At 36.9% G+C, this 24,671-nt stretch overlaps 3 long non-coding RNA genes across 3 annotated transcripts; all 3 read right to left on the reverse strand.

Annotated features, from left to right (window-relative positions):
- Positions 1 to 10,051: 10,051 nt before the first annotated feature.
- On the reverse strand, positions 10,052 to 10,827 carry LOC117330001. The gene is made up of 2 exons (XR_004533295.1): positions 10,546 to 10,827; positions 10,052 to 10,182 (listed from the first exon to the last, which is right to left on the reverse strand). It is a non-coding gene; the product is annotated as an uncharacterized LOC117330001 (long non-coding RNA).
- A 444-nt stretch (positions 10,828 to 11,271) lies between these two features.
- Positions 11,272 to 12,047, reverse strand: LOC117330003. The gene is made up of 2 exons (XR_004533296.1): positions 11,766 to 12,047; positions 11,272 to 11,402 (listed from the first exon to the last, which is right to left on the reverse strand). It is a non-coding gene; the product is annotated as an uncharacterized LOC117330003 (long non-coding RNA).
- A 444-nt stretch (positions 12,048 to 12,491) lies between these two features.
- LOC117330004 lies at positions 12,492 to 13,251 on the reverse strand. The gene is made up of 2 exons (XR_004533297.1): positions 12,986 to 13,251; positions 12,492 to 12,622 (listed from the first exon to the last, which is right to left on the reverse strand). It is a non-coding gene; the product is annotated as an uncharacterized LOC117330004 (long non-coding RNA).
- Between the last annotated feature and the right edge of the window lie 11,420 nt (positions 13,252 to 24,671).

Raw genomic sequence — 24,671 nt, forward strand, 5'->3', positions numbered from 1 at the left:
ATGCAAAGAATCTTGTAGAAAATAGAACAAAAGAGATAACGAGCAAGTACGGTTCAATTTCTCAGTAATTGCTTATACATCAATATCATAAACACCTTAGAGCGTTGTACAAGTGTACGTGCATATCTGATTGTGATAATTTCAAGGGTTTTGCTGGTTTAAGCTCGGTTTTCATGCGAAATAAGTAAGAGTGGCCTCCCCTGCTTCTATATATGATGTTGAATGCATTTGCTCAAAATAGCCGTGTTAATAAATACAATTTTCAGAAAGAAAACCTACGCAGATTTAACACCTTTGTAGTCACGGTTATAGAAATTCTGTATGGTGAAGTCACGTATCGCATCCAAATTTTAATCGCATTTAAATCAGTAGTGTGCATCCTATATATACTATATTACATGTACCTCCATTAGACGTGACTCTCTTCGGTTGTTCAATATATGACCAACTTTCTGCGAAAAACTGAAATATAGGTACGGAAGTTGAGGCAGAGGTATAGAAGGCCGTTCATGTCAAACACTTAACGCGTTAAAACTAGTACTAATGATGACACTGATGTGTATATATTTTCTTGCTATTTCCCTCCAATCAATAGCACTTTTTATGAAAAATGTGATACTGACCTGTTCGTGACTTTGGAAGAAATGGTTGCTTTGTATAAAGGTATTGGTAAAATATTTGTTTTCGGTGATTTTAATAGTAGGACTTCCTGTAAGGACGATTTTATCCGAGATGACACTATAGGGCATGATCCTGTGAATGTTATGTCAAATATATCATGTTACGCTCCAGATGTAAATAATTTCAAACGTAACAGTTCGGACAAAGTAATTAATCAGTTTGGCAGACAGCTTTTATCTTTATGTAAATCGACTAGCCTACGAATTGTCAATGGAAGGCATAAAGACGATCCCAATGGAAGTATTACATTTTATAATCATATAGGATCAAGTCTGATTGACTATGTAATGACGTTTGATGATAGCTATGATAGCATTGCCTGTTTTGAGAGTGGAGTTTTTAATGTTTTTTTCTGATCATTCACCAGTATGTATTTCTCTACGAACTCAGGAGGTCAGCAATGAGTCAGAGAACAAAAACTTAGAACATAACATAAAATGTCCAAGTGTAAAGTGGAGTGAAGCGCATACGGAATTTTTTTTGAATATATTAGAATGTAACAGAGACGAATTATTAAATGTTTGTATGAATTGTGAGTTTACTCAGAAAGGAATTGATTATTGTGTTGACAAATTTACTAATACTTTGAATAATTTGTTGTTACCTTTATATTCGTGTACTCGTAAATCACGTTCACGATCAGGAATTAAGGTTAAAACGGAAGATAAACCATGGTTTAATGATGTTTGCAAACAAAGATATAATGAATATAAACTGGCATTGAGTATTTTCAATTCGAACAAATCAGAGGGGAATAGATACATTCTTTTATGTAAAAAACGAGCATATAAAAAACTAGAATACAAATTGAAAAGAGAATACAAAACTCAGCGGGACAATATGATGAACTTCATGAGAAGGAGTAATCCAAAAATGTTTTACAAAACGTTTCAGAAAAGGAATAAAACAAGTAAATCCAATTGTTCCTTAGACGAACAAGCGTTCTTCAGGCATTTCCATGAATTATCTTCCACTGAATTACCTGATAATAAAATGGTTACCGATTTTTTAGATACATATTTTGATGGTGATATTGCAGGTTCTGTGTATCAAGAATTAGACTGTGACTTTACTGAAGGAGAAATTTTAAATTCTATTAATAATCTGCATAGTTCCAAAGCTTGTGGTAGGGACTTACTCATTAACGAATATTTCCTTAAAGGTAAGGATGTACTTATACCATGTTTAGTCGAATTGTTTAATAATATTTTTAAGTCAGGAAAGTATCCAAAATCTTGGTCTGTTGGCAATATAGTTCCGGTCTTTAAAAAGGCGACAGGAATGATACAAATAACTATCGAGGCATCACATTAATTAGTTGCTTAGGTAAACTTTTACATCAATTTTAAATAAACGCCTTATAGATTTTGATATGATATATTCGATGATTAGTGACGCTCAGTTTGGCTTTAAGAGAAATACAAAATGTATGTCAACAGTTGATGCTATATTTGCTCTTCAGACAGTAATCAACAAGACGCTTAGAAACAAAAAGAAATTATATTGTTGTTTTATAGATTATAAAATAGCATTTGATTTTGTAAACAGGCAAAATGTATGGCTTAAACTCATCAAAGAAGGCGTGACAGGGAAAATGTTGAATATTATACGGTCATTGTACAATGATGTGAAATGTTGTGTGAAATATAATAACATCATGACAGAATTTTTCAGTTGTAAAAATGTATTATTCCAAGGGGAAAGTTTGTCTCCGATTATGTTTTCCTTGTACGTAAATGACTGTGAAATGAATTTTTTAACGAATGAATGCCCTTCTATCGAATTACAAACATTAAACCTATTTTTATTAATGTATGCTGATGATATGGTATTGTTAGCTGAAACACCCGAGGGCTTGCAACAAATGTTAGATGCATTGCTAAATTACACCAATGAATGGGGTTTAACAGTGAATACAGATAAAACTAAGGTGTTAGTTTTTAGAAACGGGGGAAATTAAGGTCAAGTGACAAATGGTTTTATAATGGTCACGAATTAGATAACGTTGATAACTTTAATTACTTGGGTGTCTTGTTAAATTACAACGGAAAATTCAGAAAAACTCAAGAAAAGTTAGCCGAACAAGGTAAAAAAGCACTTTTCGCTGTAGCCAATGTATGTAGGAAAAATTATTTCAATGTTGAAACACAGCTTCACGTCTTCGATACATATGTTGCCAGTATTTTAAACTATGGTTGCGAAGTATGGGGAATGCACAAAGCACCCGATATAGAAAAATTACACTTGAAATTATGTAAGAATTTATTAGGAGTCAAGAAGTGCACACCAGATTGTATGATATATAATGAATTAGGAAGAATACCAATAAGTAATATTCACAAGTTAAGAATTATCAAATATTGGTTTAAATTAAAAAAATCAGACAATTGTATATTACAAGCCTGTTATCAAGAAACGTTATATAATGAGAATGGGATATGTGAATACGTCAGAAATGAACTATTCCGAATGGGATTAGGATATATGTGGTATCAAGACAGTATGAGTGATAGAGATTTCGATATTGTTAAATTTAAGATACATGATATTTTTCAACAAGAGTGCAGAGAAAAGATTGAATCTTCTTCCAAGTGTGCTTTGTATATGCATTTGAGTGATAATTTTTGTCTACAAAAATACTTAGCAAGCCTATAGATTCAAAACATTTAAAAGAAATAATTAAAATAAGGATGTCATCACATAAGTTAAAAGTAGAGGTTGAACGTTATAATAATATATCACGTAACCTTAGGAAATGTAATGTTTGTAATAACGGAGATATAGAAGATGAGTTTCATTTTATAATCAAATGTCAATGCTTTAAAGAGTTGAGAAGTAAGTTCATAAAAAAATATTATTTTACTAGACCAAGCATGTATAAATTTATTAAACTACTGTGTAATAAGAAACGAGACCGCCTGTTACAATGTTAGGCTGAATATTGAATAGTGTTGTATGTATTTTCGAAATTACTTAGTATTGAGCAATTTGCTAATATATATGTAATTGATATATAAATGTCTAGAATATATAACTACAACATGTTTGTAATCCCCTATGCACTTTTGTAATTTCCATGGCAGAATTTGTAATTTGTGAAAACAATGTACTTAATTATTGAAGTGTGAGAGATATTCCTCTACACTATTCTAGATGTAACCGACCGGTGTTCATATGTGTGGTTCAGTGTGAGTGTGTGGGTATAGGTGTGTATGTGCTGTAGTGTACATGTGTGGATTGGTGTGTGAGAGTTTGTCTGTGGATCAGTGTGAGTGGGTGGGTGTGGATCAGTGTGGGTGTGTGAGTGTTTGTGAGGACTGTGAGAACTTGTTGTACATGTAATTATATACTGATAAACCATGTGGTTTAAAGTAATAAAGAACGCTTTAGAAAACTGCCAGGTGGGTTTGTTAGGCCCAACTGTCATACAATGAAACAATGGAGGGTAAGAAAAAATCATTGAGGTGAGGCAGATTTGTCTTAATACGGAACCATAAAGGGACGGTATCATTCGTAGAGGATAAAGCAGAATTCTACTGATACTCTATGGTTCCAGAGTCGATCAGAAACAAACCTTTTAATGACTTTAACGCACCGATGACATTTTTATATCCCTTTTTCATACACATGAGACATATTTTGTCCTGCTTTAGTGTCTGCAATTTATCTAAAAACTGTCTATTACGATGATAAAGATCAACGCTACATGGTTTTTTGATTAAATTGATGAAGTTTGATTAATGCTTCATGCTTGGTATTCATACTCAACAGATAGGTAATAACTCAAACTCTACGTCCTGTCCCCTCAAATAGGTAACTAAAGTCCTCAAACTCTACGTCCTGTCCCCTCAAATAGGTAACTAAAGTCCTCAAACTCTACGTCCTGTCCCCTCAAATAGGTAACTAAAGTCCTCAAACTCTACGTCCTGTCCCCTCAAATAGGTAACTAAAGTCCTCAAACTCTACGTCCTGTCCCCTCAAATAGGTAACTAAAGTCCTCAAACTCTACGTCCTGTCCCCTCAAATAGGTAACTAAAGTCCTCAAACTCTACGTCCTGTCTCTTCAAATGGGTAACTAAAGTCCTCAAACTCTACGTCCTGTCCCCTCAAATAGATAACTAAAGTCCTCAAACTCTACATCCTGTCCCCTCAAATAGGTAACTAAAGTCCTCAAACTCTACGTCCTGTCCCCTCAAATAGGTAACTAAAGTCCTCAAACTCTACGTCCTGTCTCTTCAAATGGGTAACTAAAGTCCTCAAACTCTACGTCCTGTCCCCTCAAATAGGTAACTAAAGTCCTCAAACTCTACGTCCTGTCCCCTCAAATAGGTAACTAAAGTCCTCAAACTCTACGTCCTGTCTCTTCAAATGGGTAACTAAAGTCCTCAAACTCTACGTCCTGTCTCTTCAAATGGGTAACTAAAGTCCTCAAACTCTACGTCCTGTCTCTTCAAATGGGTAACTAAAGTCCTCAAACTCTACGTCCTGTCTCTTCAAATGGGTAACTAAAGTCCTCAAACTCTACGTCCTGTCTCTTCAAATGGGTAACTAAAGTCCTCAAACTCTACGTCCTGTCTCTTCAAATAGGTAACTAAAGTCCTCAAACTCTACATCCTGTCCCCTCAAATAGGTAACTAAAGTCCTCAAACTCTACGTCCTGTCCCCTCAAATAGGTAACTAAAGTCCTCAAACTCTACGTCCTGTCCCCTCAAATAGGTAACTAAAGTCCTCAAACTCTACATCCTGTCCCCTCAAATAGGTAACTAAAGTCCTCAAACTCTACGTCCTGTCCCCTCAAATAGGTAACTAAAGTCCTCAAACTCTACGTCCTGTCCCCTCAAATAGGTAACTAAAGTCCTCAAACTCTACATCCTGTCCCCTCAAATAGGTAACTAAAGTCCTCAAACTCTACGTCCTGTCCCCTCAAATAGGTAACTAAAGTCCTCAAACTCTACGTCCTGTCCCCTCAAATAGGTAACTAAAGTCCTCAAACTCTACGTCCTGTCCCCTCAAATAGGTAACTAAAGTCCTCAAACTCTACGTCCTGTCTCTTCAAATGGGTAACTAAAGTCCTCAAACTCTACGTCCTGTCTCTTCAAATGGGTAACTAAAGTCCTCAAACTCTACGTCCTGTCTCTTCAAATGGGTAACTAAAGTCCTCAAACTCTACGTCCTGTCCCTTCAAATGGGTAACTAAAGTCCTCAAACTCTACGTCCTGTCTCTTCAAATGGGTAACTAAAGTCCTCAAACTCTACGTCCTGTCTCTTCAAATAGGTAACTAAAGTCCTCAAACTCTACATCCTGTCCCCTCAAATAGGTAACTAAAGTCCTCAAACTCTACGTCCTGTCCCCTCAAATAGGTAACTAAAGTCCTCAAACTCTACGTCCTGTCCCCTCAAATAGGTAACTAAAGTCCTCAAACTCTACATCCTGTCCCCTCAAATAGGTAACTAAAGTCCTCAAACTCTACGTCCTGTCCCCTCAAATAGGTAACTAAAGTCCTCAAACTCTACGTCCTGTCCCCTCAAATAGGTAACTAAAGTCCTCAAACTCTACGTCCTGTCCCCTCAAATAGGTAACTAAAGTCCTCAAACTCTACATCCTGTCCCCTCAAATAGGTAACTTAAGTCCTCAAACTCTACGTCCTGTCCCCTCAAATAGGTAACTAAAGTCCTCAAACTCTACGTCCTGTCTCTTCAAATGGGTAACTAAAGTCCTCAAACTCTACGTCCTGTCTCTTCAAATGGGTAACTAAAGTCCTCAAACTCTACGTCCTGTCTCTTCAAATGGGTAACTAAAGTCCTCAAACTCTACGTCCTGTCTCTTCAAATGGGTAACTAAAGTCCTCAAACTCTACGTCCTGTCTCTTCAAATGGGTAACTAAAGTCCTCAAACTCTACGTCCTGTCTCTTCAAATAGGTAACTAAAGTCCTCAAACTCTACATCCTGTCCCCTCAAATAGGTAACTAAAGTCCTCAAACTCTACGTCCTGTCCCCTCAAATAGGTAACTAAAGTCCTCAAACTCTACGTCCTGTCTCTTCAAATGGGTAACTAAAGTCCTCAAACTCTACGTCCTGTCCCCTCAAATAGGTAACTAAAGTCCTCAAACTCTACGTCCTGTCCCCTCAAATAGGTAACTAAAGTCCTCAAACTCTACGTCCTGTCCCTCCAATAGGTAACTAAAGTCCTCAAACTCTACGTCCCGTCCCCTCAAATAGGTAACTAAAGTCCTCAAACTCTACGTCCTGTCCCCTCAAATAGGTAACTAAAGTCCTCAAACTCTACGTCCTGTCCCCTCAAATAGGTAACTAAAGTCCTCAAACTCTACGTCCCGTCCCCTCCAATAGATAACTAAAGTCCTCAAACTCTACCTCCTGTCCCCTCAAATAGGTAACTAAAGTCCTCAAACTCTACGTCCTGTCCCCTCCAATAGATAACTAAAGTCCTCAAACTCTACCTCCTGTCCCTTCAAATAGGTAACTAAAGTCCTCAAACTCTACGTCCCGTCCCCTCAAATAGGTAACTAAAGTCCTCAAACTCTACGTCCCGTCCCCTCAAATAGGTAACTAAAGTCCTCAAACTCTACGTCCTGTCCCTCCAATAGGTAACTAAAGTCCCCAAACTCTACGTCCTGTCCCCTGAAATAGGTAACTATAGCCCTCAAACTCTACGTCCTGTCCCTTCAAATAGGTAACTAAAGTCCTCAAACTCTACGTCCTGTCCCTTCAAATAGGTAACTAAAGTCCTCAAACTCTACGTCCTGTCCCTTCAAATAGGTAACTAAAGTCCTCAAACTCTACGTCCTGTCCCTTCAAATAGGTAACTAAAGTCCTCAAACTCTACGTCCTGTCCCTTCAAATAGGTAACTAAAGTCCTCAAACTCTACGTCTTGTCCATTCAAATAGGTAACTAAAGTCCTCAAACTCTACGTCCTGTCCATTTAAATAGGTAACTTAAGCCCTCAAACTCTACGTCCCGTCCCCTCAAATAGGTAACTAAAGTCCTCAAACTCTACGTCCTGCCCCTTCAAATAGGTAACTAAAGTCCTCAAACTCTACATCCTGTCCCTTCAAATAGGTAACTAAAGCCCTCAAACTATACCTTCTGTCTCTTCAAATAGGTAACTAAAGTCCTCAAACTATACGTCCTGTCCCTTCAAATAGGTAACTAAAGTCCTCAAACTCTACGTCCTGTCCCCTCAAATAGGTAACTAAAGTCCTCAAACTCTACGTCCTGTCCCTTCAAATAGGTAACTAAGTCCTCAAACTATACGTCCTGTCCCTTCAAATAGGTAACTAAAGCCCTCAAACTTTACATCCTGTCCCTTCAAATAGGTAACTAAAGTCCTCAAACTCTACGTCCTGTCCCTTCAAATAGATAACTTAAGTCCCCAAACTCTACGTCCTGTTCCTTCAAATAGGTAACTAAAGCCCTCAAACTTTACATCCTGTCCCTTCAAATAGGTAACTTAAGTCCTCAAACTCTACGTCCTGTCCCTTCAATAGGTAACTAAAGCCCTCAAACTTTACATCCTGTTCCCTCAAATAGGTAACTGAGGTCCTCAAACTATACATCCTGTCCCTTCAAATAGGTAACTGAAGTCCTCAAACTATACATCCTGTCCCTTCAAATAGGTAACTGAAGTCCTCAAACTCTACGTCCTGTCCCTTCAAATAGGTAACTAAAGTCCCCAAACTCTACGTCCTGTCCCTTCAAATAGGTAACTAAAGTCCTCAAACTCTACGTCCTGTCCCTTCTCGACTTAATATTCATAGAACAACTTTGCGGATCGATTGTTAGATTTCATAGCCTTCTCTGTGTCAATCTTCGTCAACTCGGGTCGTCTACCTTCACCATCCTAAGTCGAATTGCCGAGACGCTTTTCAATGTACCTGACTTTATGTCAGACGGGAGATCAATATTTTCATCAGGCGTAAGGGAGACAACCGTTGTAAACGTTTTTAATTAAAACACAGGAAGGTAGTCGTTTGAGGATATTTTGGAAGGGCATCTTAGATCTTAATTTCGAAGCATACAAGAACCGCCATATTGCTCCATAAGATATTTTACTGACCTCATGTAGTCTCATAGGGAGCACAACGTGAAATATCCATATTAATCACATCAAAATTACAGACACACTGGCAAATTTCACATTTGTTTAAAGGACTCGCACAACTTACTTTTATTTTATTGAATCAGTAATTCAGCTGGTGTCTGATGAACAAAGTCCCGGAAGGTTTGTTTCTTAGGTTTGTAGCTGTTTTTCTGAGTTAATGACATATTGAATGGGTACCTTCTATATACGAGAATAAAGGGTAGGTTCTTGAGATTTGGAAAATCAAAAATATACTGTCTTATTAAAAAAGAATGACGTAAGATTTCGGGTGAAAAAAGGCGTGAATTCACCTGGTTGGAGTTCTCAGTGCTTTGTAAATGTCAGGGTTACTGTCTTTTGAGTACACGTTTGCTCTTTTTTGCCATCAAACATATACAATAACATCATTAATCAGGTAACGAAATTTTTCACAAACTTTGGCATAAATTTCACATCATTTGAACTTCAAATGAGCGAATGAGGGGATTGAGTCACTAGTAATAACAGTTATAAAATAGTAAGATATTAAGTTGTGCGAGTCACTAGTAAAAACAGTAGTACAATAGTAAGATATTAAGTTGTGCGAGTCACTGGTAATAACAGAAGTACAATAGTAAGATATTTAGTTGTGCGAGTCACTAGTAATAACAGTAGTAAAACAAAAACAAAAAAGAATGTAGTAATTACAGTAGTAAAATAGTAAAATATTTAGTTGTGTGAGCCCTGAAGTGTCTCAGTGCCTCGTCTGAGCGACATATCAAGTTAACCACAAAGTGTCGAAAAGTTCACCTTAACAACCACACAGAGAACCGAACGATAATCGTGCGAACATTTGCGGTATACCTAGCAAATTAAATTGGAATATTACATAATCATTAAACAGGTAATTCCAAGGGACGTAACCTATACAGAAACTGTATACATCCTTTACGACTAATACAGGACTAATATCACTTTACAGGGCATAGATGTATATATATATCTATATCATAAATGGACAATGTTATACTTACATATCATCAAATCAAACATGCATGCAATAGAACATCGCGCTTGGTACGGGGCGAGCGCAAGTTAAATCTGCTTATCCAATGACGCCTCGGTTTTTCTTTGATCTTTTGTTGGCGATATATTGCATACTATGTGATATTTCAAATATCACATATGTGATATCTGAAATATCACATGGCATTTCTGATTGGTCCATGCCTCAGCCTTGAGGCGGGGCCAATTTCAAATGTAGGCGTGACAAATGAACAAAGACAGGAAATGCATTTCAAACAAAATTTAATGAAATACGAGTGCCGTTTAGAAATTTTCCGTCTTCTTTCTTCACCTTGTATGCACGTACAGCCCTGCTGCGATGTACCGTTTTGTCCATAATGAGTTGTTCATCAAAACCTGACCAAACAGAATATAAAACCCTGTTCATATTTTATTAAGTAAAATCTATTTTAACAGGTCAGTAAAAAAAAGCATACATTACATGATTACATATAAAATTTCAGTCATTTAAAAAAAAATGGTTATACAGATTACGCTAAATGTAACAATATACTTTCGTTGCACAAAAATCCTATCATAAACAAAATAGTGATGAAAATGACAACAAGACGAGTGGATAAAAATACCGATTAACCGATTCATTGATTTCTTTACACAATTTCACGGATTTTGAAAGGATTTTGTGACATTGTGAACGTCGAAATTTACGAAAAATATTTCATTTCACAATTTGTTCAAACGATATGATTTTAGACTTACCTGCTTGGTAAAGGGAAGTAGCGCAGGTCCTCTTTCCGGAATGGTTTATGTAATTTCCCTCGAATCCTGCAGCCTTTCACATGTTTTTCACATTACCATTCAGTGTATTTACACCAATTGGCTGAGTTAACTCCTTGGTATCAACTATTCCAATGTCAGTAGCTACCGTGTCACTATCTTCAAGTTCATACTCATACTTATCTACGGCCTGTGATAATGTTATATCGTCGAGGTCAGTGAACACATCGACATCAGTGATCAGTACCTGATCCTTCATGGTTGACAGTCTCACTAGAAATGAATGGGCTACTGTGACAGAAAACAAAACGTGTCAGAAATTGGCGGGAAACATATCACAGTGACAGGTTCTGCTCAATTTTATAGCTCCACCCCTAGGCACGTGGGTGACAAAACCTCGGCTGTCATTGGATAAAACAGATACAAAATGGGTACTCGTGACGTATCGCATATATCACACTCGTGCTACGCACTCGTGTGATATATCCGATACATCACTCGTACCCATTATGTATCTATTACTTATCCAATGACGCCTCGGTTTTTCTTTGATCTTTTGTTGGCGATATATTGCATACTATGTGATATTTCAAATATCACATATGTGATATCTGAAATATCACATGGCATTTCTGATTGGTCCATGCCTCAGCCTTGAGGCGGGGCCAATTTCAAATGTAGGCGTGACAAATGAACAAAGACAGGAAATGCATTTCAAACAAAATTTAATGAAATACGAGTGCCGTTTAGAAATTTTCCGTCTTCTTTCTTCACCTTGTATGCACGTACAGCCCTGCTGCGATGTACCGTTTTGTCCATAATGAGTTGTTCATCAAAACCTGACCAAACAGAATATAAAACCCTGTTCATATTTTATTAAGTAAAATCTATTTTAACAGGTCAGTAAAAAAAAGCATACATTACATGATTACATATAAAATTTCAGTCATTTAAAAAAAAATGGTTATACAGATTACGCTAAATGTAACAATATACTTTCGTTGCACAAAAATCCTATCATAAACAAAATAGTGATGAAAATGACAACAAGACGAGTGGATAAAAATACCGATTAACCGATTCATTGATTTCTTTACACAATTTCACGGATTTTGAAAGGATTTTGTGACATTGTGAACGTCGAAATTTACGAAAAATATTTCATTTCACAATTTGTTCAAACGATATGATTTTAGACTTACCTGCTTGGTAAAGGGAAGTAGCGCAGGTCCTCTTTCCGGAATGGTTTATGTAATTTCCCTCGAATCCTGCAGCCTTTCACATGTTTTTCACATTACCATTCAGTGTATTTACACCAATTGGCTGAGTTAACTCCTTGGTATCAACTATTCCAATGTCAGTAGCTACCGTGTCACTATCTTCAAGTTCATACTCATACTTATCTACGGCCTGTGATAATGTTATATCGTCGAGGTCAGTGAACACATCGACATCAGTGATCAGTACCTGATCCTTCATGGTTGACAGTCTCACTAGAAATGAATGGGCTACTGTGACAGAAAACAAAACGTGTCAGAAATTGGCGGGAAACATATCACAGTGACAGGTTCTGCTCAATTTTATAGCTCCACCCCTAGGCACGTGGGTGACAAAACCTCGGCTGTCATTGGATAAAACAGATACAAAATGGGTACTCGTGACGTATCGCATATATCACACTCGTGCTACGCACTCGTGTGATATATCCGATACATCACTCGTACCCATTATGTATCTATTACTTATCCAATGACGCCTCGGTTTTTCTTTGATCTTTTGTTGGCGATATATTGCATACTATGTGATATTTCAAATATCACATATGTGATATCTGAAATATCACATGGCATTTCTGATTGGTCCATGCCTCAGCCTTGAGGCGGGGCCAATTTCAAATGTAGGCGTGACAAATGAACAAAGACAGGAAATGCATTTCAAACAAAATTTAATGAAATACGAGTGCCGTTTAGAAATTTTCCGTCTTCTTTCTTCACCTTGTATGCACGTACAGCCCTGCTGCGATGTACCGTTTTGTCCATAATGAGTTGTTCATCAAAACCTGACCAAACAGAATATAAAACCCTGTTCATATTTTATTAAGTAAAATCTATTTTAACAGGTCAGTAAAAAAAAGCATACATTACATGATTACATATAAAATTTCAGTCATTTAAAAAAAAATGGTTATACAGATTACGCTAAATGTAACAATATACTTTCGTTGCACAAAAATCCTATCATAAACAAAATAGTGATGAAAATGACAACAAGACGAGTGGATAAAAATACCGATTAACCGATTCATTGATTTCTTTACACAATTTCACGGATTTTGAAAGGATTTTGTGACATTGTGAACGTCGAAATTTACGAAAAATATTTCATTTCACAATTTGTTCAAACGATATGATTTTAGACTTACCTGCTTGGTAAAGGGAAGTAGCGCAGGTCCTCTTTCCGGAATGGTTTATGTAATTTCCCTCGAATCCTGCAGCCTTTCACATGTTTTTCACATTACCATTCAGTGTATTTACACCAATTGGCTGAGTTAACTCCTTGGTATCAACTATTCCAATGTCAGTAGCTACCGTGTCACTATCTTCAAGTTCATACTCATACTTATCTACGGCCTGTGATAATGTTATATCGTCGAGGTCAGTGAACACATCGACATCAGTGATCAGTACCTGATCCTTCATGGTTGACAGTCTCACTAGAAATGAATGGGCTACTGTGACAGAAAACAAAACGTGTCAGAAATTGGCGGGAAACATATCACAGTGACAGGTTCTGCTCAATTTTATAGCTCCACCCCTAGGCACGTGGGTGACAAAACCTCGGCTGTCATTGGATAAAACAGATACAAAATGGGTACTCGTGACGTATCGCATATATCACACTCGTGCTACGCACTCGTGTGATATATCCGATACATCACTCGTACCCATTATGTATCTATTACATACAATGTACGATGTAGCTGTACTGTGTTGGGGTTACACATACACCCCAAATGGAGATATCTGTGATACACGTAAAACCAGAAATAATATAAAGACACTTAGCTAACGTTCGCTGTTATAAAATAAATCTAACAATAACATACAGTACATGTATATATTAAAAACAAGGTTAGTGACCATGTTATATAATCCAAGCCGGTGTTCACCTAAGCCAACTTTTCTGTCATCCGAGCTACGGTCATACGTAATATGAGCTTATTATCAGTATTGAAATGCAAAAGTGATTAATGCCTTTAATACTTAATTCGAATAGAAAATGAAAGAGATAGTGAAATGAAGTAAAAGGCCTTTATCACAGGGACTTCGGAATGTCTCGACTAGGGGACAGAATACAAGACCTTTGTCTCGACCAGGGGACAGAATGCAAGGCCTTTATTACAGGGACTTTGGTATACATGTCTCGACCAGGGGAGATAATACTCGGCTTTTATCACAGGGACTTTAGTATGTCTCGGTCAGTGGACTGATTCCAAGACCTTCGGCTCGACCAGGGGACAGAATACAAGGCCTTTATCACAGGGACATTGGTATGTATCCACCAGGGGAGATAATACAAGGCCTTTATCACAGGGACTTTGGTATGTCTCGACCAGGGGACAGTATCCAAGGCCTTTTTCACTATGACGTACGCTCAGCAAAGATACCAAATTTAGCTACATCTTACGAATCGTGCAACGGGTGCGGCAGATACAATTCTAACTCTCTATCTGTAGGGTATGACGCGTCCGTACGGTAAACACAAAGCAGATATATACCAAAAACATAACATCTATCATAAAGAAAGCATGCATAATGTCAAATTCACCCCTACCACACGGTTATATCGAAATGTTATTGAACACGAGTATATCGAACTGCTACATTTTGTATTTAACACAAGCATATCGAACTGTTATTGAACACAAGCATACCAAACTTTTTTATCGCATGCATAACGAACTGTTTTGAAAATTAGCATGTCGAACGGATATTGAACACGAGTATATCGAACTGTTATTGAACACAAGCATACTGGACTTTTGTTACCGCAAGCATAACGAACTGTTTTTGAAAATAAGCATGACGAACGGATATTGAACACGAGTATAAAGAAAACTTCAATAAGATGTTTATAATCAGTATATACAAGTACATTCTGTCTATTTCTAGACCTGCAAATATCCAACCAGATGCCAACTGAGAATGCGTCTGATAGCGTACACACAAAACCTAAAGCCTGCATTACTGTTCTAAACTGTTTTTGTAATCCATTGTTTTTTAATTCCTTAGGTCCATACATAGCTATAATTAACTCAAAGCTGGTCAGTAACTTAGTAATCTGTTTATCTCAATGACTAGAGCCGGCCTCGCATTCATTTGACCATATGATATGGATTCACACAATTGTTTTAACGCAATTTTATTGAACTATAAAACTATTTCTATGAAATGAATTGTATTTGTGTAAGCCTAGTGCATTTTCAGAGACTAAAGCTACAGAATGTAGTTTTTTTGCAAAAGCTTGACTCGTTAAGACAAATAAAAGTAAGATGATCGTTAAAAGGTCATTTATTGAATGGCTGATAAAACTCTTGCGAGCCTACGATATATCATTAACCAAAATGAAATAATGTTTGATGTCAGGGAAAACACAGTGTTTATTGATAATGTGTAGCAACAAAGATGGGTTACAAATTACGGCACCGATGATGAACATAAGATACATGATACAACACTTGTAGCACAGTGTTCATCATCTTCCTATCAAAAGGCTCAAAACCTGTAAACATACAATATATATATATATGGGGCACTGTTAGAATTACGTCTCTGCTCCATATTAACATTTCAAGTGAGTCGTATCCTGCAGACAAACCTTTGCAAGGATCCAGTGTTACTGGGATTATTACCGTTAATATTACTTATTTGACCCATATATATACATATATAGTTGTCTTTGCAGACAACCCTAAACCGCCGTTACTTTTCATGGTAATATTGAATGTGGTGTCATTATCATTAATAGGAAAAAAGAATGAAGAAAATTCCACAAAGTCACTGTTTAAAATTTTGAAACGTGTTTATCAACGACAATGAAAGCTGGAGGAAAGTTCTGATTTTAAAGAATATCATTGTCTGGTAAGTTATTACTTACACCGCTGTAATGGCAGATACATTGTTCAAGATGAACAGCTGGCACGTTCACAGATAATGGTCTAGGAAGGTAAAACGTGTAAATAAGGGTCTCATTGTCATTGTCAGCTGTATGAGCACAGATGTGTGAATAATATACGAACTGCAGGTGTAGACAACGGTGCAGGAAATATAAAATAATCTGCCATTCTCGTGAAATATATTTGATATTATATATTTAGAAGTACGATTGGAAAATTGTACATAAAACAATTACAAATCACGGAATGATTGGACCGTGCGTTTGAATAATGCATGAACAACATTCTGAGGTAAATAACTTTTTCTGCGCAAAATAAACGACGATTATTACAAAACATATTACAACTAACAAAACAATAATTACCGCAGACTCTATTGTTTATGTACCTATAAATAGCCATGGCTCCCGCTCGTGCGTGCTCACTTCCCCGTCTAGGGAACATGCAGATACTATAATGACAGGACACATTTAAAACAGACATACACGGAACATATACAGAAATACACGTGATTGTGACAATGACGTCTCGGATATGTCAGAGTGCCTGCTATGGAAGTATATCTGTAGCGCCTTTTCACCTTTAGCAAATTGTGACTTATTTGTTGGTGTAACCTAAAAAGGCACCCATTGCTATAATTTCATGTGCGACATTACATTACACACGAAGACAATTTGAAATCTACCTCCAAAGGATGTTCGTGTGAATACATTGTCACAGATGATGCTATAAATCTTATTTACAAAAGTACATTTCTTGTTTTCTATAGAGGAACTTTGGTACACATTAGTCTTTCTATGGTTCATGTTGTCTGAACAATATGACAGAGGAAATAGATTGAATCACAAATTTAACTTATGTATATATATGAGATGCATTTTATCTATTAATTCTGGCGAAATAATTATGCACTAAAATACAGCTATTTTCGTAACGAAATATAGAAAACATTAATCACGTCAGGCATACTTTGTCGGTACTGGTTGCTTTTGGTGCATTTTAACTTCCAAATACAATCGGATTAAATATAAGGTATAACAATTGGTATTTAAGACATGCAATTTTAACTTGAAATTAAATCAGATCAAAAGAATCCAATTATCATGAAATATTGTTTTCTGTGAGTTGAATATGATATATATATTACCGCCGGTTGAACTGGACGTCCCCGAGGTGTGACGTTACCCTATATACCACACTGCAATTCTTAAGAATGGTGACACCGATTTTGAAGATCAAGCTAAATAATATCCAAAATTACAAGATTTATTCAATTACGAAGTTTATTCACCCTTACTCTACATTTTAACACATGTTTCGGCTCTCTTTGTTTCCTAACTTCACTTCAGGTTTTTCATCATTTTGGCCCTAACATCACTGACAAATAAAATATAGCTTTATGATATAAAATTCACCGTTCGGCATGCACTGTCTAATATATTGTCTCCTATATACTTTCTTGTTTTCTCTCTCAAATATACTGTCTCACACATTGTCCCGTATAATGTCTCTCGTATACTGTCTCCCGTATACTGTCTCTCGTGTTCTGTCTCCCGTATACTGTCTCTCGTGTACTGTCTCCCGTATACTGTCTCTCGTATACTGTCTCTCATCATAAACTGTCTCCTATATACTGTCTCCCGTATACTGTCTCTCATGTACTGTCTTCCGTATACTGTCTCTCGTTACTGTCTCTCGGTTTCTGTCTCTCGTATACTGTCTCTCATCATAAACTCTCTCCTATATACTGTCACCCGTATACTGTCTCCCATGTACTGTATCCCGTATACTGTCTCCCATATACTATCTCTCGTATACTGTCTCCCATATACTGTCTCTCGTATACTGTCTCTCGTATACTGTCTCCCGTATACTGTCTCTCGTATACTGTCTTCCGTATACAGTCTCCCGTATACTATCCCCGTATACTGTCTCTCGTATACTGTCTCTCGTATACTGTCTCCCATATACCGTCTCTCGTATACTGTCTCTCGTATACTGTCTCCCGTATACTTTCTCCCGTATAATGTCTCTCGTATACTGTCTCCAATATACTGTCTTCCGTATACTTTCTCCCGTATAATGTCTCTCGTATACTGTCTCCAATATACTGTCTTCCGTATACTGTCTCTCGTATACTGTCTCCCGTATACTGTCTCTCGTATACTGTCTCCCGTATACTGTCTCTCGTATACTGTCTCCCATATACTGCCTCCCATATACTATCTCCCGTATACTGTCTCTCGTATACTGTCTCCCGTATACTGTCTCTCGTATACTGTCTCTCGTATACTATATCCCGTATACTGTCTCTCGTATACTGTCTCTCGAATACAACCTCCCATATACTGTCTCTTGTATACAACCTCCCATATACTGTCTCTCGTATACTGTCTCCCGTATACTGTTTTCCGTATACAGTCTCCCGTATACTGTCTCCCATATACTGTCTCTCGTATACTGTCTCCTATATACTGTCTCTCGTATACTGTCTCCCGTATACTGTCTCTCGTATACTGTCTCCCGTATACTGTCTCTCGTATACTGTCTCTCGTATACTACCTCTCGTATACTGTCTCTCGTATACTACCTCTCGTATACTGTCTCTCGTATACTGTCTCTCGTATACTGTCTCTCATATACTGTCTCCCATATACTGTCTCTCGTATACTGTCTCCCATATACTGTCTCCCACATACTGTCTCTCGTATACTGTCTCCCATATACTGTATCCCGTATACTGTCTCCCGAATACTGTCTCTCGTATACTATCTCCCGTATACTGTCTCCCGTATACTGTCTCTCATATACTGTCTCTCATATACTGTCTCCCATATACTATCCCTCGTATACTGTCTCCCATATACTGTCTCTCGTATACTGTCTCTCGTATACTGTCTCCCGTATACTGTCTCTCGTATACTGCCTCCCATATACTGCCTCCCATATACTGTCTCCCATATACTGTCTCCCGTATACTGTCTCCCATATTCTGTCTCCCACATACTGTCTCCCTTGTTTAAACTATGGTATATTCGCATGTCACCGAGAGCATAAGCCGTCACTTCTATATTTGGTATTGTTATGTTACCGTAGTTAACAAATACAACACAAGATTTGCACACATATTAACCTTTCGTGTCAAATGCATCACGCTTGTCCCACATGAAAGAATAAAGATTACCAAAGGCATGTTCATGCCTTAAGGTAGGTTTCATGATATGGATTTTGTAAACCGTATTAGTATTTGTTTAAAACCATGCCTCATTATGACACCATTGCATACTTACTATATATCCTTTTCCCTCCCAGAAGCCTGTTCCATTAAAGGAGTTTTTTTCCATAAAAAGATATAATTACTTAATAAGTTACGAGAGCATTTAGCAAGGTTAATGTGCATCATACCATTGCTTTTTGAAAAATTAACGCACATTGTTATAAATTTATTGTACCTACGACCAGACAAAAAAATGTGTTTTACAACGATATCCATTACTGTCACAAGCTATAATGGTTTGGCTTTCATGTTAAATTTCTTATGTCAAAATTAAAAAAAGGCCATATAATGAGGAGAAAATCACTTTATTTGTTTCAATATGATGACTCTACTCTTATCAGTTTTAAGTGACCTGATCAAAGAAAAATATCACTTGACATAGAAAAAAGAAAAAGTTGACACCTCAAAAATAAAAAAAAGTTTTGTTCAGAATAAAAAATTGACCACTGGATGACTTCAGAATGACACCGTATTCATCAAAACCACCGAAGCGTGAAGTCGGCCTAATTCGTTTCCGGAAATACCTCATAACTTAAAGTGTTGACTGGTCTTTAATACCAACATAATACCTTTTTAATCATGACGAATTCATTTAAAAAAAATCCTAAACCGAAGGAAATAATACAGAGATGAAATCGTGAGAATGTTTACATTTCCGAGTAACAACATCTTTGTTGGGTTTGGTGACCGGATCTTCCAAGAAATTATTGTCATAGGCCATGTGATCTAATAAACCGACCGCCACTGTAGGCCGACTAGTTCTTGTTTTCATACGAGGCTGATTGAATTGGAGAGCTTTAAAGTTGACTATGTGTTCCCTTTAGATAAAAAAGTTATTGACCATATCGATTGTGTATACCCTGTTTAAACCAAGGCCACTCCAGACTTGTCAACATGAACCGCTTACCTTGGTATTAAACTTACAACGTAACCAGCAGGAATAACTTACAGCAAAGCTACAAAATAATCGTGATGGCTTCAATTTCCCAATTGCTAATTTTCCATTTCTCGATAGTAACATCAATGCTTCTCCTACCTACGATGTTAACGTATCCAAGTTGATTCGATATACGGAGGGATGTTCCCAGTATCCTGACTTCCACGACAGATGTCGCCTATACTCCCAGCCCTACACCAATGGAGTGACATGAATCAGCAGTATAACACAATTTTATATTAATTATTCGGCATATAAAGAACCTATTTACTAATCCTGACTTGTATATGGCTTTATTACAACCCACTGATATCTTACAGAACTCCTCATCAATGTACCTGCCAGTAAACAGCCGATGTACTATAGCCTCATACTAGAAATCGTTACACATATCGGTCAATTCCGTCATCGCTCGGAATCCGTTTCGAGCCACGAAGAAATTGGAGAATTTTGCGGTTGCCTGGCTAATAAAACATTTGCGTCGTAGACAAGTCGATACTATTACCAGTTCTATGGAATTTTATTGTATTCGATCATAAGAACAAACGTGTTATTGTTATGGATAACTTACACTTTTGTACTTAAAAACGCCCTCAATTTATGCATTCATTAGGAAAGTTTTCGTTTGAGCAATACAGACTTATGTAAATTTATTTCATTCCCATGTTAATTGTGTATGTATTATATAAGTATTAAATACTAATTAATATATCCTACTAATACGTCCATTTGAATAATATTTATGCATCTCACGGACATTAATTAACCCGAAGGAGTTGAATATATCTTCATGTTATGGTGATTTAACTCTTCCTTGATTAACAACTTATTTATTTTGTTACGTAACCTATCATGAATGTAAATCGCACCAATTTCATTATGTTTATCTTTCCTGAAATTTAAATACTAATACAATTACTATCATGCGAATGACTGTAACAGTAACTAACGTCAAAGTCATGAAGATTGAGTTTGAGAGCGGGCGGGTAATATTCACCAATAGGCCAGAGAAAATTACATGCCTTCGTAAATTTATTCGAGACATGTTGTTCGGCATGACTTAAAAAAAAAAAAATATTTTGGACAACAAAACATGCAATTGCTAAACAAACAAATACGTATCAAAAACCACATTCACGTCAATTTTCCATCGGTGTGTTAAGATGTAAAATATACACCGATGTGCAGGCGCGCTTTCAATGTCAAACGTTCAATCAAAATAGACACAACGCAATTTTAAGTGACAGGTAGCACATTTTAATTTCATTTATGTTAATTAAATTTCAAATGGATATCTTCATTTGAATTCAAAATTAGACGAAGCACGCCTAGAAAAAAAGTACTGTCATAAAATGAAGGATGCTCCATTTCTTTTCTGTTTGGATAATTGGATAAATATGGTCGAGAATTGACAGTAATGATACAATTCACTCTCTAGCATTTATACTAATCTGTCTCTACATCATACACACAAAGTTGCTGTCAAACGTTACTAGATTCTAATATGGCTAGACCCGCTAGGACACGTATGGAAAGGAAGCTTCTAGTAATAAGAGTTATTTTATGTTTGAATTGTTGTGAATGGCTTTATCCGTATTCGAAACTTATTGGGCATGGGACAATTCGTTATTGAAGAAATATCGAAAAAAAAAAAAAAAAAAATGTCAGAGTTATTCTCCTGTGTGAAGATTACTAGTAAGTTTTTGCAGAAAGTAAATAAATGGTGTTGCAAAGATCGCTGATGTAAATTATCAGTTATTTATTTCCTGACCATATCGGTACCTTCATAACGTACTTGCAGCAGTAGATTTATCTTACACGATGTCAGATGTATACTTTCATTATATATGTATTATGTTGGACATGGTTAGTCTTATGAGGCAATATCGATGTAAACATTAGAATTAGGACTTTTAAAAAGCCCATTACAAATAGATTAAAACATTGGCCTGACGTGATCCATTGTTGAATGTCATCGTGAAAGCGCTCGGCATTTTCTGTTTTTATTCTCACGTCAAATCTTGTGACATGTTCTCGACATGACGTAAGGTTTCATTTCCTACGTCATTATATAAATTCTAAAAAAAAACATTTGGTTTCGGCATTTACGACGTTTAGACATGCTTCCTTAACTTGCCACCATGCAGCAGGTTACTTATTTGAAGCCAGATCAACGTGAACATGCCTGGATTTTTTTTTACTGAAGATGCTTTAACAAATCTTTCACATAATTTTACATTTACGATTGTACTGTAAATGTTGTTTATCATAAAACTAGAAAAGTGTCTTTAACCTCACCCTATTGCAGTCATACTTATATAGCAGACATATATGCATTGGTTATGTATGCAAGAATTGTCACGCACAGGGTGGTAATGTGTAGTGGGATGGACGGATATCCGGCTATAAAAGGCAACTGTGGACTTTTTCTTTCATTTTTGCTGCTGTTTGTGATTCTCATTATCAGTTAAACCTCAGAATATATTGTCTTACAGAGAATTGAAATCGTTACGTTGAGATATATTTCAATAATGAGTTCGTCTACGCCCTATACGTCCCGGATACGGCTACGGTTACGGATAAGACTCGCCTCAAGAACTCAGGTAAGGATATCATATTATTTTTGAAAAATGGAAAATATTTTTTTTTATAGTTTTGTAAGCTGTCCATATTAACCCACAAGAAAGATCGAAGTAAGCGGCTGGTGTGAGGAATATCTTTTATACATATTTGATATACCGAAAGGTAAAATTAAATCACTTTGTAGGGGTAAACTGTTGGCGAGAGTGATCTCGATTAAAAGTTACTACCCGTAAGTTTTTGGTAAAATAGTCTGAAAGCAAAACCAACCAAGATATTTTCAACCTAGAATCGATATATCAGTAATAATTTTTAATGAATTATACCACAATTAATTAACCAAATAATTTTTCAATTTTATTTTCAGTCGCCTTTCTTGGAAAAGAACCTTATCATAATAAGTGGAGAAGGCGATTAAAAATGGTAGCTTTTGTTTTCTTATTTTCTCTATTCTTTATTAGTTTTACGGTTTTAGGTATGGTTTAAATCTTATATTTTATTTCTAAGCTTCTAATCAAACCCGTACAGGAGCGGAGAATTGATACGAGGGCTGATTGATAAGTTGTGAGCCTAATATTGAAGGAGGTACTCAAGGATGTTCTTTTTAAGTTCTACATTTCTCTGACTATATAGGGCCGTGTACCCAAGGACTGGTCTCATTTGGTAAGTTTATATCGACGAGGTAGCACTCTGAATTACTAGTAAATAAGACAAGCAGCTTTTGCAAAATGGACAAATCGGTTAGGGTTAGGGTGAAATAGTCTGTCATTGCCATAGCTGCAATTCACGATTGTGGCTTTAAATTGATTGAGCATCCGCCTTATTCACCTGATCTCGCTCCATCAGTCTCTCAGCTATTTCCAAAACTTAAAACAGCTATCAGGCGCCCTAACCCTAACCCTAACCCTAACCCTAACACTAACATGCATTGAATGACTTTCTGTTAACAGCCAAGAAAAGGAGTTTTATAAAAGTGGCATTGAGGCCCTTAAACACCGCCGGCAAAAGTGTATAGATACTGAAGAATGATATGTTGAAAAATAATACAATATGTCTGGCGAAATTCAAATCCTTCAATATGAGGCTTAAAACTTATCAACCAGTCCTCGTTTGCCTGCTGTAGATATCTAACTGCATGTCCGAAGGCGACTAATTGTGCACCCTTCCCCTCCACCCGTGCAGGGTCTGGGGTGGCCTCTGTTCATTGCAGAACCCTAGATTTAGGTCCGTTGTATCCCACTGTAAGTTCATCGTAGAAGGCGATTTAAAGGAGTCCCATGCAGAATCAGAGATGTTCTTCTTTGTCCTCAATTTAGGGGCCATTAAAGAGATCATTTGAGTAATGGGGACATTTTCGTATATTTGTTTATTATCATTGACACATGTCCTCATATCACACTGGCTGTTGATAGGACGTTAATCCTCAAAAACCAAAACAACAAACACTTCTGTGAGACTGTAATTTAACTTTTGATTCTTTTATGCGCGATACGATGGCGGACATGAGCAACGGGTCGAGCAAGTCATGAATCGTTGGTTGTGTGTAACAAGCTGTTCTACATCCTTATAATTAACTTGTATTCTAAAAGACTGCGTAACTGAAGTATGGTTGGCTTGTAATATCCATGACGGTAAAAAATAACAATTATTAAGAATATTTTAATAATGCAACTGCGAATTAAATTCCTACAGCATTGTGTATCGCAATTGCGTTCCGCTCGCTTGTTTTTGGACTCATTCCGGAAAATAGTAACATCCGGTTACGTAAGATACCCGTATTGCTGTGGGGTCAATCACTTTTCGTCCGGGTGTCATCAGGGTAAGTGGCGTTGACTTTTAAAAATTATTTAGCAAACCGTCGCCCATCCTTTCCTAAATTTCATATCAGTTTGTCTGCTGGATATTATTTGCAACTATCATACATGTATTTTTATTTCCACATGTATTAATTTGATGTATTTTCGATGTATAGAACTTGGTTTACTTTGAGTCTCGTGTGCCGGTGTCATGTCGGAAGTCAGGTCGTTGCTTGAAGGAATTATTCCGTTTTGAGAGCACTCTCGGGCTGATCCTATACCGGTAAGGCGAGGGGTGGTTGTTAGAAACCTCGTAAGTAGAAAAGACGGATGGTTAGCAAA

This window comes from Pecten maximus, chromosome 6 (genome assembly GCF_902652985.1).
Source record: "Pecten maximus chromosome 6, xPecMax1.1, whole genome shotgun sequence".
Lineage (NCBI taxonomy): Eukaryota > Metazoa > Mollusca > Bivalvia > Pectinida > Pectinidae > Pecten > Pecten maximus.